We start from the raw sequence: 17,408 nt of genomic DNA, 5'->3' as shown, positions 1-17,408 counted from the left end.
TCTTGTTGTTTTCTCACCTCACTGCCATTATATATTAAAAATGATTTGTGATGGCTTGACAGTGTGAAAGGTAAATAATTGTATGTTGCTATTTTAATTTGCTTAACTTTGATTACTAGTGAGATTGACATGTTAATATGTGTATTGATTGATCAGTTGTATTTTTTCAGTTGTAAATTGTTTCTAGCCTTGTTTGTTTGGGGATGTTAATATCTTTCTTATTGTTTTGAAACACCGTGTTAACTTCCTATAATGATTTAAAGGTCCCAACATGATTTAGCCTTGATATTTCTTGATAACATTGTGTTTCAGTCTCCCCACTACCCTTTATGTTCAAGACACTTCAGCCACTTCTCAAACAGGCTAATCTTTGTCTTGCCTCATGGCCTTTGCACTTGTGGTTATTCATTTTCTGGATCCCTCTTCCTCAAATCTTTATGTGGTTGACTGTGTCTCATCATTCATGTTTTAGCTCAGATGTCAGCTCCTTAGAGGAACTGTTCTCAGCTTTCTAATGTAGCTTCCCTCTTTCCCCTTTCATATACCATCATGTTATTGCCTCTGGGTTTTTTGTTTGTTTGTGTGTTTCCACAATCTTTTATGGTCTTTGTAACGTTTATCACTGTCTGAAGTTATTCATTACTTATTGCCTGTCCTTTCCAATGAGAATGAAAGAACAATGGGGGCAGGTACCTACTCTGATTTGCTCACTGCTATACCCTCAGGGATAGAGTATTGTCAGACCAAATTAGTATATTTGTTGAATGGATAATATAAGGATATCAGCCTTTTGTGTTTTTCCCTTCTGTCAGTTGTCTTCTTTTTTTATATCGTATTTTTCTAAAGAATTTTATATTTTCATGGAGTCACATCAGTGAAGCATTTTTCTTTTTTACAAAAGCATTGACTTATTTGGCAGCACCAGGACTTAGGTGTGGCATGAGAGATCCTCAGTCTTCTTTGCAGCATGCAGGATCTTTAGTTGCAGCATGGGGATCTTTGGCTGTGGCGTGCAAACTTGCAGTTGTGGCGTGTGGGATCTAGTTCCCTGACCAGGGGTCACACCCAGGCTCCCTATATGGGGAGAGCTGAGTCTTAGCCATTGGACCACTAGGGGAGTTCCAATGAAGCATTTTTCCTATAGGACATTTTCATTACTTTTAGAAGAAAAGGAACAGCTTTTTCGTCTTGAGCTCTTCCATTTTCCTGTATTCTGATATGTTTCTGAATATAAAATTGTGATTTATTTTTATGAATTAAGGAAAGGTTTAAAGATAAAACTAGTTCTTATAAATGTATGTGCTTTCTTCTAGTCTTAATACACAGTTATTTATAAAACAGAGACCATACTGTATAGAGAGCTTTTTATCATTTTTCAATTGATATTGTGCCATGTGCATATTCTTAATTTTTCACAAATATGATCTTTTTAATGTCTACAGAATATCCCATCTTAGGCATCTGTAAATATATACTTTTTTTTAAAATATAGACATAGTTAATATTACCGTTTAAGTTTTGTGTTCACACAAAAATAAAAATTATGATTGTTCCGTTATGATAAATTACTGAACACAGAGTAGTGCATCATGGAAGTATGTATGATAGTTTAAGATATTTGAATGTATTGTGCTCAGTTGTGTCCAACTCTTTGCAACCCCTGTGGACTATGGCCTGCTGGGCTCCTCTGTCCGTGGGATTCTCCAAGCAAGAATACTGGAGTGGGTTGCCATTTCCTTATCCAAAGATATTTGAATATTCACCGCTAAATTATACCTCAGGAAATTGAAATCATGTCCCAGCCCTAGTATTAATTTACGCCTTGTCTGTTTCTCATGGTATTTTCCAGTTCCCCGTAACTCTGTGCTCTTAAAATCTTGGCCTGTCTCTTTCCTTCTGTGCCCTCTCCCTAAAGTGTATAAAATGATTATCATATTGTTGTCGTATGGTCATCTCTGTCAACCTTTCCTTTATCCTTCATGTCTGTGTTTAAATAACTTTTCTCCTACTGAGGTTGTATATATGGTCACTTAGGTTTAATCTAAATTTTGATAGTTCCAACTCTTATTTATATCAAACTTATTGTAAAGTATTTTGTAGGAAAAGTTCTCACTGTATTTTCTTTAGTTATGCCAGCCATATCATTTTAGAGTAATGGTATTTTCTAGTTTCATGCTAAATTTTTATATATTCCAGGGTTTTGGGAGAAAGATTTTTTTATTCTAGTCCATTGTTACATTAATTCTTATTTTATATAATATTGATTTATAACATTTCTTTATTTTGCATTATCTACTAGAGTAATAATTATCTGATTTTGCTATCTCTTATTTTTAAAACTATCCTGGTTTTTGTTATGATTATTTTTCTCATGAACTTAGAATCACTTTGTCAAGTAGCCTTCTCAAATATACCATCCTTGTTTTTTCTTCTTGTGAAATTTTGTTAAAATTATTATATTATTTATATAAGGTATTATAATATCTAGAATTACATATATGAGGTCAGATCAGTTTTCTTTTTTCTGTCTTAGCGAAGTTTTTTTTTTTTTTTCTGTTAAGATGTCCAGTACATTTCATTTAAAGTCATTCCTAGATGTTTATTTAATTTAAGGTCATTCCTAGTTGCTTTTTCAAAATTTGTTTTCATTTATATATTTAAGTGATTATTTTAGTTCTTGGTTTTCTGTGGTCACTAGAACAATTACCACAAATTTTCTGTCTTAAAAAAACACAGATTCATTTATTCTTTTACAGTTCTGGAGGCCAGAAGTCCAAAGTAAATTTCACTGGGCTAAGTCAAAATATTGATTGGTTCCTGTGGAGCCTGTAGAGGAGAACCCCTTTTCTTCCCTTTTCTAATTTCTGGAGGCTGTGTGCTTTCCTCCTTGAATCAAGCCAACATCTTGCTTCTGTCATCACATCTTCAACCTCCTTTGACATTATCTCTTTCTTATGAGAACCCTTTGATTATATTTGAGGAACATCTAGGTAATCTGGGATACTCAGCTCATCTCAAGATCTTTAATAACATATACAAGTTTAGAAGGACATTTGTAGTTCTAGAGATTACAATGTGGGTACTCATCAGGAGGCAATAATTCACTCTATCACATATAAGAAAATTCTTGATTTTCTGTACTATTTTGCTTTTTCCCATATTATTCAACAACTGTATTAAGTGTAGTTGTATTTCGTTTATTTCCTAGATAGTCATAAAACTGATAAGTAATCAGAACTTTTTCTGTGTTTTATAGTGCTAACTTTATACCTCTTGTTTCTACTTCTGCCTTTTTACTGCTTTTAGTTTTTAATATAGATGCCCCAAATATTTTCATTTTATTTATCATATTTGCTCATAGTTTAGGATAGGTACTTTTTTCTAATCCTGGGAAGTGATTTGTTCATTATTTCCTCTCACCCCCTACTCATTTGACATATTTGTTATATTTATTTACAACCCAGTATTAACCCTCATTTGTATTTTGGATTAAATTCTATTTGACCATAGTGTATCAGTTTTTCAATACATTGCTGGACTAATTTACCAGTCCTTTATTTATGATTTTTGAAATATTAACATTAGTAAATATGTTTCATTTTTTGTGTATTATCCTTTGTGTATAGCTTCCTTTTCCATATGAGATATCAGAGATATGCTAGCTAATAAAATGAATTTAAAGGTATTGTATTTTTTTCTTTAGGCTAAAATAGTTATTATAGCTTGATAATTATCTCTTCATTTTAAGTTTGAAAGACTGCACAAACAATCTGCCCTCAAAGTTTATTTGAATATAGTTTTGACAGATTTTTAAATTTCTTTGGTTAATTAATTTTTGAATCAGTTTTGAAAATTTACATTGTCACAGGCAAGTTTTCCTTTCCATGAAGATTCTAAAGGAACATTGTTCCATACTTACTATGTCTTAAGCATGATGCCAGGTGTACTGTACATACAAAAATAAAGAATATAGGATTCTTAGTCTCAATGAGCATATAGTACTAAAAAGAAAGTTAATTTTGCTAGAAGCAAGACAGAAGAAATAGACAAGAAGAAATTAACAGTCAAGCAGAACTTCTGATAAGAATTTCATCATTAATCATGAATATAGGCAGCAGAAACCAAGGCATAAAAATGGAATATGGGAAGATTTGAGAGACTTTTAAGTAGAAAATTACAGCTAGAATTTAGGTCTGGCCAGGAAGAAATAATGGGTAGATATTAGAAGCTGTGGAGAAGGCAATGGCAACCCACTCCAGTACTCTTGCCTGGAAATTTCCATGGACAGAGGAGCCTGGTGGGCTGCAGTCCATGGGGTTGCTAGGAGTTGGACACGACTGAGCGACTTCACTTTCACTTTCCACTTTCATGCATTGGAGAAGGAAATGGCAATCCACTCCAGTGTTCTTGCCTGGAGAATCCCAGGGACGGGGGAGCCTGGTGGGCTGCCGTCTATGGGGTCGCACAGAGTCGGACACGACTGAAGTGACGTAGCAGCAGCAGCAGTGTATTCTAGACAGGTTGTCATTAATGTGAAAGGCTGGAATAGGCAAATCAATATCCAAATGGTAGTTTGTTTGTTAGAAACCAAGGTTATCTACTACAGTACATACCTGGTAGTTATCCAGGAGAGAAGAAATGACATTCTTTTAAGATTTTGAACCATATAGCATGAATGGTGATCTAAAAGATCATATTTTATTTAGTAATATTTTTAAGTAAATCTTTAGTGGAAAAGTGAAATTAAAAAAATTAATGTGGGAGTTTAAACATCTTGTTTGAAATTTGTTTGAAGAAATTTCTCAGCAAATGTATACCAAGCACATAAGATGTATGGATATCAAAATGAAATATCTTCTGCACTCAAAAGATCTGAAAGTCTTGTAAGATGTTTTATAAGGGTGATTTCAAAGTATCTATTCAGTTGCCTTACATACGTGAGTTATGTAAGCCCATGTAAGTACCATCACATGGGCCTATATATTTTCCTCATGCCAAAAATTTCATACTAATACTTCCCGGACCGCCAAGTAATACTTGCCGGACTACCCAACCCCCACCCACAGTGTTCCTTCTTCATTCTCTCTTGCCACTGACAATCACTGCTCTGTTTTCTATTACAGTAGAATCAATTAGACTTTTTAGAGTTTTATTTAAATGGAATCATAAAATAAGTAGCCAAGTGTCTGGGTTTCTTTTGCCCTGTATAATATTTTCATCCTTGTTGTTACATGTATAAGTAATTTATTACTTTGCGTTGTTGAGGAGTGGTCATTGTCTGAATATATAGTTTTTTTTAAAAAAAATTCATTCACCTTGACAGATGGCTTAAATTGTTCTCAGATTTTGAAAGGAATAAGATTGCTATGAACATCCAAGTTCAAGTCTATCTGCAGGTATATGTTTCATTTCTCGTGACTAAACACTTAGGAATAGAATATCTAGATCAGGTGGAATATTAAACTTTGTAAGAAACTGCCAGACTATTTTTCCACCAATGCATTAGCATTATAGTTGGTCTACATATTTACCAGTACTTGGTGATGTCTCAGTCTTTTAAAATTTTAGCCATTGTAATTTGTGTGTAGTTTATCTCATTGTAGTTTTAACTTGAGTATTCCTAATGGGTTTTCTTGTGCTTATTGACCATTGCTATATTTTCTTTCGTGAACTATCTTCACATCCTTTGCTCATTTGTATTGGGTTGTTTGCTTGCTTCTTTTTAAGTTACAGCAGTTCTTTTTACATATTCTGGATACAAGTCCTTTGTCAGATGTTCTTCCATGTTATGGATTGCCTTTTTATTTACCTATTTGTGTCCTTTAAGGAGCAGAACATTTTAATTTTTAAAAAGTCCAATTAATAAATGTTTTATTTTATGCCTTTTTCTTTTTGTGTCTTAAGTAACTTTTGCAAATGTCTAGTTTTCTACTGTTTTATCTCCTAGCAGTTAGGTTTATGATGCATCTTGAGTTAATTCTTGACTTTGGTGTGAAACAAATTTAAGTTAAATTTAAATTAAATATTTAATTAAGAGAAGTCTAAAAGAGATTTTTTTTTGGAATTAAAGATAGATTTGGTATTTGTTTATATAAGAAATCATTTCTAGCTTCTATACCCATACAAAATTTGAAAAGCTCCTTTGTAAATTAATGAATTTCCTGTTTTTGGTGGTATTTAGTAAAAATTGGTAACATTTGCAAATGAATTTGTACATATAGATATCTGGTACTTGTCAGGCATAAAATATTAGTAAATATGGTTGGATTTTATGGTTATTGCTAAGGCTGTTATATTCAGAGTTCTTGCTTTGCAGAAGTTTGGAGAGGATGATATTTAGATGAAAAATTTCTGGATTCTATTACATATTCCACGTAGTGGTCATATTTTTAAGTTGATTGTTTTTTTCTGCCTAATGATGTACTTATTGCTTGCCTTAAAATCAGTTTACTAGATGTGTTATCCTAACATATATGAAAATTATAATTTACCAATAAACTCAACGTTTTAGCAAAATTAGTGTTAATGTTAAAGTATATTAAACATTAAAAATTATGTATAGTTCTAAGGACTTTTTATCACTATTTAACCAATTGCTCTTATGAAATAAAAACAAAGCAGACTCATGAACTACATCTCAAAAAATGTGTTTTTGTTTTTTTGGTTTGAGCTAAGCTTTTTTTTTTTTTTTTTACATATGGCATGAGAAAATAGTAAACTGGTGCTTTTCTCTGTATATTAGACTTGTATTTGTTTTGTTTTGGTTTTAAGTAATCCGTGTCTGTGTAAATATTTCATTCTTTAAAAACAATGAGTTTTCTTTTCCCTTTAATTTTTCTTTTTTATAAAATATAAATAAAGATGTCATATGGAAATATTTATTGAAAAACCTGTTAGGTGAAAGTAGGCATATTAGAGCAGGAGTTGGCAAACTTTTTCTGTAATGGGTTGGAAGCTAATATTTTAGGCTTTGCAGACCTAGAGGTAAAATCAGGGATATTATATAGATATCATACAACAAAACAGAAAACATTTCCACAATTTTTTGTTGACAGAATTCAGTCTAAAACAATACTACTAGTAGTAACAACACCAGTGGCAGTGGAGAACAACAGAGAGATCTAAAGAAAAGAATTTTGGGGAAAAGAAGGAAATAATGTTTTCCTTATTTAGGGTTCAAAGTCTGCATTCCTATCAAATCAGTTGTAAATTTCCACCTGTACATGCTAATTTTGAATGAGATTTTACATATTTCATTCTAGAAAATGAAATCTCTTCACACAGATAGGTTGTGCCAAACACTGATGTTAATCTAGGTGCATATGATAATTTGGGGGCATATCTATTTTTTCTGAGGCATTTATAGAATTTTAACACATTATTCCCTTAAAATTTGCTTTTAGCATGTCATTATATTACATTAATCATTGCCAACTGAAGATTAGGTGGAAGCTCCTCAAATGTACAGTTAATTAGACTTTGAAATACAGATATCTTTTTTGCACTGCATTGAAGTACAAAAATGTTGCAGAAACTGTAGTTTAAACTCAGAAAATACACCTGCTGCCAATGTATGTGGGGTTGAGTTCTCACTTCTCATTTTAATTGTTGATAACATGGGAAATATATACTTGTGATTCAGAAACTTAGTTGTTGTATAAATGACTTGACTGCAGTTTAAGTTTTGCATATAAGTATTGTTTTGCCCTCTCTCTTGAATTGAATTCATTACAAACATTTCAAAGTCTGCAGCAAAAACTAATTTTCAAAGCTATTTGGTGTCAGTAACAGTGGTTGAAAGTCACAGACGTTGTTCTCATTCAGAAAAAATTTCATCCTGGCTGGAGTTCAATAAATCCCAATAAACTTTATCACTGCTAAATTATTGAACTGTTACATGGTAGGGCAAATCAGGATGTTCATCTTTTATTTCTGATAAAAATTCGTAGAATTGGTAATGATTAAGTCTATCAGAGTGAATGAAGTTTAACTCGTGAAGCTACTGGTTCAGTAACACATGATAGATTCAAATATATTTTACAAGGTATTTGCTGATTTAATAATATAATGAATAATCATAGGTTTCAGTGCCTTAATATCTTTACAAGCTTTGTAAATCTGTGCTACTAAGTTTCTTTTGGTCTCACACACATATTTTTACCACTATCAGTGGTAAATCATCTAACCAGATTGTACTGCAAGTTATCAATTCATGATTTCACAACTTTTTTGAAAATATTCTTGCTTGTAGTTTTTCACACAACTGTTAATAGAAGCTTATCCATCAACCACATTACTTCCTTGATAAACAACAACTGGCATTAACTCCTTGGTTAAAAGTTGGCTTTCTCTGGACAAGTTTTAATTTACTCTTCATTGTGAAATGCTTTTCTTCTTTGACTAACAAACGAGCTACACAGAAGCTTACTTTGGTGGCACCTGCATTTCATTTTTGTCTTTTCGAATAAGATATTTCAGGTTTTTCTGACCATTTTCTTCTTGTTTGATGGGAATATTATGATGCATGTATAATCTGGTAGTTTTCTTTTGGCCCAGCTATGATGTTATTGCTTAATAATAACACAGTGCTTCCTGTCAAATATAGGACCTTTTTCAATTAATTTACGAAAGCAGCCAACATGACCTAGCAGTCATAGGTCATCTTCTGGAATAATAATGATGTCCCAAAATACCAAGTAAGTTCTTCAAGATGTACTTGGGACACTTTTTCTTCCCATGTAAAATGTGAAGGAATCAATGAAGTGAAAATATTTTCTTTGGTTTTGCATATATGGTAGAGCCAAGAAGACACCTAAGAACATAACTCAAGTAATCATTCCACAAAAGGTGAAAATTTGAATGTTAGAGGAAGTATTTTAAAAACCCATAAAGCAAAGAAGCATTATAAATATTTTACTCTGTAGAAGAGGGTATTACAAACTGAAGAGTACATTAGTAATTTTATCGGAAGTATTTTACCCCAAATGTCATTAACTACAGTTATGTGTCCTTGAAAGTATAATGCAAAAATAACAACAAAAAATCATTTACCATACACATTTTAGGAGGGAAAACGTATTTGTGTGAGTTAACACATACTTGATTTCAAAGTAACACATTCAAATTCTGAGGACTAAGACCAGCTTAATTTTGTTAAAAGTTTCAACTCTTAGCAGAATACATCTGTCTGGTGCTGTGTAATGAGAAAAACATCTGTCTGTTTTACATTAACAATTATTGTACTTTTATTACCAGCCAACTTATTTTTTGTTGAATGTCTCAGCTGCAAACCATAAAACAGATGTGACCAATTCCTACAGGAGTTTTTTTCTATAGTCAACAAATAACTTTGCTAACTTCTTCTATTTCCCATATAAAAAGGAAGTTTCTTTAGGCATTCGGTATCTTATTATTTAAAGATTCAAATGACCCATTACTATATTAACAATGAAGAAAAGGAAAACAAGATTCAGGAAACGATGGATGACAGTCTTTATAAAACATTTCTGTCTTATCACACCCTAAATGATTATGACTTCGTATAACAGTAACATGTCTGAAAGTTATCTGTGAAGTTATTAGAAAATGAAATCACATTCTCCCATTTTATTATCACTCTTGCTTATACTAAATCCACACGTTCTCCTTCTCACACTTCCTTAACTGTTTGTATTTATCAGTAAATGAATGGCTAATTAACAATCACCTGGGATAGTTAATTCATGAAATTGTGTGTTTCATAGACATCAACACAAGTCAATAATGGGAATGACAGCTAATTTATGAAAACTGTCTCATAGACACCAACACATGTCAATAATGGGAAAGTATATTCAAAACAAGGAGATTTATTGTTAAAAAATATAGTTCCGTGGCTTCCATGTGAGTAATTTTGTATTTTTATTACTGGATTAACATGCACTAGGCAGCTTCTGATATTGAAGTGGTCTAAAGCTTGTTCTCTTGAGGTCGTTGTAATATGATCCTCTTAACAAGTCTCTCAGCCTTCTCATCTAAATCTGCTTCCCTCAATTCTCTAGCCTTTTTGTCTTTACTCTTATTCTGCTCTCTATTCTACAGAGAAAAATGTTAATATATTTCTTTGGGGAGAGGGGTACTTGCTCAGGATTCATTTGAATATGGTAGTATTATAAACACATACTTTATTTGAGATTCTTTAACTTGAGATTCTGAGATCCAAAGTGTTACTCAGTTCAGTTCAGTTGCTCATCGTGTCTGACTCTTTGTGACCCCATGGATTGCAGTACACCAGGATTAAAGAAGTTTACATTGTAAGACAAGGTTCTTTTCATCTGGAAGTTTTAGTTTGCATTAAGTTATGTATTGGAAATATTAGACAGTTCTTCCTTTTCTTGTTGTTTGTCTTTTATCAGTTTTTAAAAATTGCTTGCTGGCTAATTATTTACCCAGTGGAAATCCTCATAATATGCTAACATGCGAGATTAATGTTTTTTGACAGGATTAATGTTTTTTGACAGTATTAATTGAGAAATCAACCCAAATACGCTCAGTAAAAACTCAGATTTGAGAGATGTTAAATGTGAGATTGTATTTTTAACTCTGCAAACTGGGTGGGGTTATTGATGACTAACATGGTTCTGTTTTTCATCAGTTACTAAATTCCAAAAGTATAACAACTTTGGATCAGTTGCTTTTGTATTCAAACACTCTTACAGTTTCAAAGCTGGTGTTGCTTAGAAACCTGTATAAACACTTAATGTCTTCTCCAAAGGAAGAAATAAAAAAAAAAATCTTCGCATAATTTTTAAGTGAGATAATTGTAAAACTAGACCAAAAATACGTATATTTATTTAAAAGCTCTGGAACTGTTTAGAAAATTCTTAAAGAGATGAAAAAGTATTTAAATTTGTTATATTTATAGTATTAGAAATAATATATACATATATATGTGCTTACTCACTTGGTTTACTGACAAATGAACCATGTAAAGAGTTGCTCTTACATTCCTTTGTATTGAGCTACATTGTATCTGAAACTAATATTGGATGGTGAAATGTATGTTTATGATTTATCCTGAATTTAGAATACAGGGGAACAGAACTAAAAAGTAAATTGTCATTTTCGCATGCATGCATGCTCAGTCATGTCCAACTCTTTGTGACCCTGTGGACTATAGCCCACCAGGCTCCTTTATCCATGGAATTTTTCAAGCTAGAATACTGGAGTGGGCTGCCATTTCCTCCTCCAGGAAATCTTTTGGACACAGGGATCGAACCCTCAATGCATGTAAAAGGGACTTCTGTTCATTGGGTAGTCATGAGCTGTGGTCCTTAGGCTAGAAAAAATACTCACTAAGTTTGTTACATTTTCAGTGATTCTGGGGCCTGGCACTGCAGTAATTAGATGATCAAGTCCCAGTCTCTGTGGTAATTAACACTATGGCTGCAGATTGTACAGGATGCACACTTCCTATTCATTAGGTACGTGGAAGCCCATGGATGGGAAAGGACCCTTTGAGGATGAACATCAATAGAATCAATAAGCTGATCAGACTTGCATTGCCCAGGTAAGTCACCACAGCCACCTAAGTACACCATTGTCCAGAGTCAAAAAAAAAAGCCTAGTGATTCTAGCACATCAGACCAAGGAAGTCTCGGCAAATATGTCCAATCAGCCAGATTCACAACCAGGTGAAAACGGGGACTTAGGGCACCTAGCTAGGGATACCAGACCTGTCTAATCCTACTGAATAGACTATATATATAGGCTTTCTTCCCTCCTCTGGAGGATACTGCTGAGCACTGGTGATTAGACACCTTTCTGGTGAGTCAGCTAGGGTTGAATCTAAACCATATTATATGGGTAAGATAGGGGAAGGACAGAAAAGTGTAAAGTGATTATTACAAAGACTGATCATGCTGCAGAGATTGAATCATGCGGCTATGGATGGTAAGCCACAACCTTGGCTGTGGAAGGGAGAATACCTTAGACACGAGCAAGCTAGGAGTGTAGAGAGGAAATATTCATCCCTTAGCTCTTGTCCACAGAGCATATGGCCAATGTAAGCCAAACTGTAGCCATCACTTTCAACTCAACTGTTAACCACTGAAGAATCTTAGTCTAATTCTCAGAAACTTCTGACTAACCTGTTTAGTTTAATTCTGTTTAACCTTTGGTACCCTGTGGTCTCCCTCTGCTGCTTAAGGGAAGAGAGACTCTTTTGCTTGTTTTTCAGATTATAGCCAATGATTCTGAACTCTTTAAGCTGAGAGGTGATGAAAAATCACATTGCTCTGTACTTCCTGCTGGCCAGTCAAAATGGGTCATGTGAGTTTGCCAACACCTCTTGCTGCACTTGGGTTAATGACATATTTAAGAGGTTTGACTTTGACTGAAGAGCTTGGCTGTCTGTCCCAAGTGCATCTGATTACCCTACTGGGAGTCATATTTGATCCAAGCCACTATGAAGACAAGTAAAATATCTGATGAATCAGTTGTGCTCCTGAGATCTGTTGTTGGAATACGTGAAAGATTGGGATTAGGGGTTCAAATTGTAGGGGAACAGCTCCAGCATGATGCCCTGGCAACTGTGAATGTACAGACAGGCATGCCACATTTTATTGTGCTTTGCAGATACTGCCTTTTTTTAAAACAAATTGAAAGTTCGTAGCAAACTATATTGAGAAAGTCTGTTGGTGCGATTTTGCCAATACCATTTGCACACTTCGTGTCTCTGTATCACATTTTGGTAATTCTCACAGTATTTCAAACTTTTACATTATTATTTTATTTATTATGGTAATCTGTGATAAGTGTCATGTGTGATTTTTGATGTTACTATTGCAAAAACATTACAGCTAGCTGAAGACTTAGATGATGGTTACCATTTTCAGCAATGACGTATTTTTTACTTAGAGTATGTACATTTTTCTTTTAGATGTCATGCTATTGCATATAATTTTTACATGCACTAGGAAACCAAAAAATTAGTGACTTGCTTTATTGATATACTTGTTTTACTGCAGTGGTCTAGAACCAAATCTACAGTACCTCTGAGGTATGCTTGTTTACAAACTTAGCAGTTTTGAATCTACTTTTATTGCTAGTAAACTTAGAAGATAAATCTCTCTTTTTCTTTGCACATTTTTCAGCTTGTGACCTAAAATATTGATGCTGAACTATCAAATGTGCAGTAATTTTCAAATCCTATTCTTTGGAAAATTAGTATTTCTGACTACTTCTCTCAGAACTACTTTGGGACCAAATTTTGTTTAGTTGGTTTATTTTTTGATATGCATAAACTTTACCAAACATAACGTTAGACTTTAGAGTTCTGTACCAGAGAGCTCTAACATTAACTTTTGTCAGAGTACATTTGAAAATGTCATTACAGGAAATTGTAAGCTGTCCATAATGGAATTATACAGTGTTTTAGCTGAAAGAATCAATAAACTTGGAGAGCCTTTCAGTTTTTCAGATAAGAAAATTTGTGGCCTGCTCCTGGTTGTGTATCTGATTATTTAGAGAGTAGGAATTAAATTAAGATCATACAAGTCTTTGCATTAAATAGAGTCAGCTCTCTTTATTCATGGTTTCTTTATTTGCAGATTTGCTCACCCACTAAAGTCATATTTGTAAGCTGAGTATCTGTACTCACTGGACTTTCATTACCGTTCAAAGACTTGGGTGGAGTGGTGAAAAATTTGGGTCACCTGGCACTCACATCCACAACCTGGTTCAAACAAGGCTATGCTTTGCTTTGTTTTAGCTCTCATACTCTAAGCTAGTGTCCTTTCACAGTTTAGTGCCATACTTTTCACATTTTTGTGCATTTTGTTGATGATTTCATTGTTTGAAACAGCCTACACGTGTAGTGCTGAAATGCTGCTTACATTGTCTTATATTCCTAAGTACAGGAAGACTGTGATGTACTTTACAGAGAAAATACAAATGATAGGTAGTCTTTATTCAGGAATGACATATAGGACCATTGGCTATGAGTTCAGTGTTAACGATTCAACAATATGTACTAAATAAGGTGTCCCTAAACAGAAACGCAGTGAAACCAAGTTATATGTTCAAGATTGATGAAGATGTTCTGACCAGAGGCTCATAGGAACCTAAACTTGTATTTGCCCTGGGAGTTCTAATTCAGTGTTCCTTAACTGAGTATTTCAAGTTACTGTGTAGACCGTGTGTGTGTGTGTGTGTGTGTGTATGTGTGTGTGTGTGTCAGTTGCTCAGTCATGTCTGACTCTTTGTGACACCATGGACTGTAGCTCGCCAGGCTCCTCTGTCCATAGAATTCTCCAGGCAAGAATACTGGAGTAGGTTGCCATTCCCTTGTATAGAGGATCTTCCCAACCCAGAGATTGAACCCTGTTCTCCCGCACTGCAGGCAGATTCTTTACTGTCTGAGCCACAAGGGAAGTCCCTTGACCATATGGTGTAGACCATAACTGCAACAAATGTTGTGAATTGATTACCTATATATATCAAGATAAATTTTACCCATTCTTCCTCAATGGGTAAAATTACTATAATTTTCTTTTTAAGATTCATGTTGATATTTGGCAGAAAACAAAACTCTGTAAAGCAGTTATCCTTCAATTAAAAAATAAAATCAAAGTTAAAAAAAAGGTTTTACCAATGGAATATAAATTAAGAACAACATTTCTTAGTCTGTTACTTGTTTTAGAAAATAAGTTTTCCTATGGTATTTTCCTGCTAATTATCTGGTTCTCCTCTCAAGGTCACATAGCTTTTGTTTTTCCCAAAGGATGATTCTCTGACTGTAGTTTTTTACAGTACCTTTCATTATTCACAAGGAATCCAGGGGGACAGGAATTGAGTCATGCAAATCCATTAGCATTACTAGGAAAACAACATATCAGAAAGACACATTTTATTGTAATTCATCATTTCAGGAGTAACTTACATGAAGCCTCATTCTCCAATTATTTGACCTTGCTTTCCCTCATTCTTTTGCATACGTGTTAAGAGTCTATAATTTTTCTAAATCAAACTTGAATGACATCACTTATCTAGGAACTGATACACCAGATCCAAAATTTTGTGTATTTAAATTCAAAGACCTTTATAAACTGGCCCTATTTGACTTTTACTTGGTCTCTCATATTTATTCTCTAATGCACATTATTTGCTACTACTGTGATGTCACTGCTCCTCCTCACTTGCTCTGTAGGCACTCACATCTGCTTTTGCTCATGCTGTCTCCTGATATCCTCCAGAATCTAACTTGGAATTTAGTTCACAAATTGTAATATGATTGCTTCGTTTGTAAACATAACTGAAAAGTTCTTACCTGATTACTTCAGTATTGAGAATATCTTTAACTTTATAAAATTTTACAATTTGTAGTTATGTTAGATGAAATATAGTATATTCTAAATACATATGTGTGTATACATATATGTATTTTATATTTATATATTTATTTGATGGAGCTGGGCCTTAAATGGGCTTCCCTGGTGGCTTAGACAGTAAAGCGTCTGCCTGCAATGCAGGAGACCCGAGTTCAATTCCTAGGTCAGGAAGATCCCCTGGAGAAGGAAATGGCAATCCACTCCCACACTCTTGCCTGGAAAATCCCATAGACGGAGGAGCCTGATAGGTTACAGTCCATGGGGTCGCAGAGTCGGACAGAAGCACACAAGACCTTTAGTTGTGGCATGCAAAATTTTAGTTGTGGCATATGGAATCCAGTTCCCCAACCAGGGATTGAACCCAGGCCCCCTGCGTTGGAAGTGTGGAGTCTAAACCACTGGACCACCAGGGAGGTCTCTCTAAATATATTTTTAAAATATTAATTTTACTTGAAACAACAAAATTCTGTAAAGCAGTTATCCTGCAGTTAAAAAATAAAGTGGCAAAAAAATACTAATTTTACATGAAAAGACTTGAGTTCATCATGTAAGGTTAAAAGAAAGCACTGTCCTACAGGGAGAAAATGTTTTCTTGTATGTTAGTTTATCCATTATAAAATTTTGATAGAAATTACTTCAGTATTGAATGTACTTTCATAAACAACTGCACAGACTATAGAATGTTTAATTTCAAACAAACTTGAAAAAGAATGTAATCTAGTACTTACAAATTGGAACTCTTAGCAATAATTCTTTATTTCCAAATGAAAGTTTTAAAACTTAATCTTTTATACTTATATGTTTATTCTAAACTAGGAAATATGGTGGTTTCAATTTATCACAAAAGTTGTAAAAGAGGTAGTTATTCATAAATGAGAACTCTCTAAAATAAGCTGACATCTGCTATCTAATATATAAAGATAGTGGAAATTCTTTTCTTTTAAAAGACTTTCACCATGATTATTGTACTTTATAAGTCCACTTATTTATTCAAAATTTGGACAACCTAAAGAACTATAGAAAGGAAAACAAAAAGCCCCCATGATCCCAACACAAATACTGGCAAAGTTTTAACTCTCTTCTTAATAAGAAGCTTTCTTTTTCTTCCTTTCTCTGTATAAACAATTGTGATTCTCATAGGAATTGATCATTTTTTCATTCACATGTCATAAGCTGTGTAATGTCAAACATTTTATTAATCACTGCTTGCTAAAAATTAGCTGTTCAGATAATTTTTCTTAAAATGTTTGTAAACTCCTTCATCTGTAAATACTTGCATCTGAATATTTCTTTGTACGGATTCCTAAGAGAGAGATTAGTTTGCAAATAATAAGAAAAGTTAAAGCTCCTAACTTGTATTGCAAAATTGCTTTCTAAAAAGGTAAACCTTTAAGTCTAAAGAGATACACCTAGAATGTAGTATTTGGTATAAGCAGGAAATCTTTTTTTTCTTTTGAAAATTGCTTTCTCAGTTTCATTTTGACAAAAATAATTTCAGTTCCCAGTTGTTTTTAATAGCTTATCACATACATGATTCTTTTATTTCCAAAATATGTTTCAAACCTCGTTTCTTCCGGGTGATCCATTTTTGCCTTTGGTGTGGTGGTGGAGAAATACTAAAATATTCTAATTATTATAGATTTAGAATTGGTAGCATAATGTGCGTACTCATCTTGTCCTTTTTCAAAAATAAAAAATTATGTTTGATTTCCAAATGAGCACTGAAGTCAACTTTTCAACCTCTAATATCAACCCCTGTAGGAATTATTTTTTAATTTTTTGATTCAGTATAATTGGGAATGAATTTAGTTTTCCTTTTAGAGAGAACAATGCAGTATTATATGTTATAGTTTATCTTTTCCTGTAGATTCTAAGCTGATCATTGCTTATAGAAATTTATATTTGAAGAACTGTTTAACATGTTTAGCTTATTTCTAAAGTTTATTTTCAGTTAATACTTGTGAATTTGGAAATTAGATATTTAGATTTTAAAACTTTTAGAGTGTATTTTCCAGTTAGGATTTGGAATTGCAAAGAAAA

At 33.4% G+C, this 17,408-nt stretch overlaps 1 protein-coding gene across 4 annotated transcripts in view; it reads left to right on the top strand.

The window, feature by feature from the left end:
* The window catches only part of NOVA1 (NOVA alternative splicing regulator 1), a 170,521-nt gene that overhangs the window by 67,671 nt on the left and 85,442 nt on the right, over positions 1–17,408 (top strand). The window contains exon 1 of one of the 4 annotated variants that reach the window (XM_070358661.1): positions 11,461–11,548. The exons of the other annotated variants lie outside the window; for them this stretch is intronic. The gene's annotated coding sequence lies outside the window, so the exon portion shown is untranslated. Of the gene's footprint in view, positions 1–11,460; positions 11,549–17,408 lie in introns of those variants that run through there. 4 annotated transcript variants of the gene reach the window in all.

This window comes from Bos mutus, chromosome 21 (genome assembly GCF_027580195.1).
Source record: "Bos mutus isolate GX-2022 chromosome 21, NWIPB_WYAK_1.1, whole genome shotgun sequence".
NCBI classification, from domain to species: domain Eukaryota; kingdom Metazoa; phylum Chordata; class Mammalia; order Artiodactyla; family Bovidae; genus Bos; species Bos mutus.
Note: the sequence above shows the minus strand (reverse complement) of the source record. Positions and strands in the feature narration are given on the sequence as shown.